The sequence below is a fragment of the Dinoponera quadriceps genome, unplaced genomic scaffold (genome assembly GCF_001313825.1).
Source record: "Dinoponera quadriceps isolate SergipeBrazil2010 unplaced genomic scaffold, ASM131382v1 scaffold5571, whole genome shotgun sequence".
Taxonomy (NCBI): Eukaryota; Metazoa; Arthropoda; class Insecta; order Hymenoptera; family Formicidae; genus Dinoponera; species Dinoponera quadriceps.
The window spans coordinates 1-1984 of record NW_014559479.1 but is presented as its reverse complement, the minus strand read 5'-3'; the positions used below and the strand labels follow the sequence as shown (position 1 = coordinate 1984).

Below are 1984 nucleotides of genomic sequence, written 5' to 3'. Positions count from 1 at the left end.
CCATTTTAAATTCACTAAACCATCGATAAACTGTTGTTCTCGAAGGAGCAGATGTGGGATAACATTTCTTCAACCATTTCATTGAATGTTCAGGAGTTTTTCCCATCAAAAAACAATGTTTGATCAATATGCGATATTCCTGTTTTTCCATTTTTTTTACGAAGGCGAAAGTAGCGACACTTAAACGACTGTAGCTTGTAAACGAATGAACGATATGTCATGAAACTTCACACATAAACTAGTGACAGATGAACCTCTCGAAATAAATCATGTTCATTTTCTAGTGGCGCCAACTACTGAGAAATCCAGGAACTTTTCAGCCCATGTAGTACATATGTGAAATGTATGACTCTAGTTTTCACACGCCATATGTGTGTGTGTGTGTGTGTGTGTGTGTTCTGAATCGATCATACGTGCGTATGGTTTGTTTGAAAAGCATGTTCACTCATGTTTCATGGTCTCCGTTTCATCAGTCGTTTGAGAGTTATCCAACAATTGTTGGGCTTTGAACAACTCAATGAGTTGTTCCGTTGCAGTAGGAGTTAGTTTAACAGCTGCACCAAGTTTCTTCTGTGAGTCAAACAATCGAATATCAATATATTACAGAAAAATATTTCAAGAGATACATATCACTTTTCTTTACTACAGTGAATAAAAGATTTGGTTTCTTGTAATAAAATATATATAAATTACATTTGGAAATTGCGCAGAATTTCATGGTGGATCTTTANTCTTTGAACATAAATTGTGTCAATGGTCCTTGGATCGATGGAAATTCCGTGTGACACAGTTTTCGCAATCTTAAGGAAGCGCTATCATGAATCTTTGTACGCAACAATTTCATCAATTTTTTGATATCATCTCGATTGTAGTTGGAAATATTCATCCACTGTCTACCACCATTTACTACACAAGATGTACCAATGTGAATTAAATTTTATTTAAATATATCGTATTTTCATGTATATAAATGGGTACATACAATATTCGGCAACTATAACCGGATGCCTGTGCCTTCTCTGTTTAACATATACAACTACTCCTGTGTTTTCTTTCGCATAATTAACTAAATCGTGCACTATGAAGCGCTTGAAAAAAATTAACTGGATTGATATTTTCCTATCATGTATGCATACATCGTCACATACAAACAAATAACGTCTGACCTCATTCTCATACTTGTACCATGGCTCTTACAAAATTTCAAAGTAATCCTTTGCACTTGATAGACGTAACCGTCCGATCCCAAGACCATGAGGTGCACGTGGAAATCCAGATTTCAGGAATAGATGTCTGTTCGACATTTTCTTTGCATACGAGGTCTGTTCAAAAAGTATCGCGAATTTTGTGTTTTTTCAAAAATTATTTATTTATTCATGAATANAGATATTATACACTTGTGCCAACGTTTTTTCCAATCCTCAAAGCACTTCAAAAAATCATTTTTTGTGATCTTGTTCAGCTCTCCTTTCGGTGCCGTCTTTATCTCCTCAATCGTAGCGTAGCGTCGTCCTTTCATGTGCCTCTTCAGTTTCGGGAACAAGAAAAAGTCACAGGGGATCAGGTCTGGGTAATACGGTGGCTGCATTAGTGTGTTGTTTTTGGCCAAAAATTCGCGCACAAGCAACGATGTGTGAGCAGGGGCGTTATCATAGTGCAAAAGCCAATTTTTGATTTCCACAAATCCGGGCGTTTCTGATGGATTGCTCCGCGCAAATTGCGCATAACTTGCAGGTAATATTCCTTATTGACCGTTCTACCCTGTAGCAAAAACTTATGATGCACCACACCCCTGCAATCGAAGAAAACTGTAAGCAAAACCTTCACATTCAACCGAACTTGGCGCGCTTTTTTCGGTCTTGGCTCGTGCGGCAGCTTCCATTGGGATGATTGAGCTTTGGTTTCCACGTCATAACCATAAACCCATGATTCGTCACCAGTTATGACCCTCTGGAGCAAATTTGGGTCGTCGTGGACAGAGTCC

General features: G+C 38.1%; 1 pseudogene; it reads right to left on the bottom strand.

Annotated features, from left to right (window-relative positions):
- Positions 1–441: 441 nt before the first annotated feature.
- On the bottom strand, positions 442–1304 carry LOC106750401 (annotated as a pseudogene).
- Positions 1305–1984: the final 680 nt, after the last annotated feature.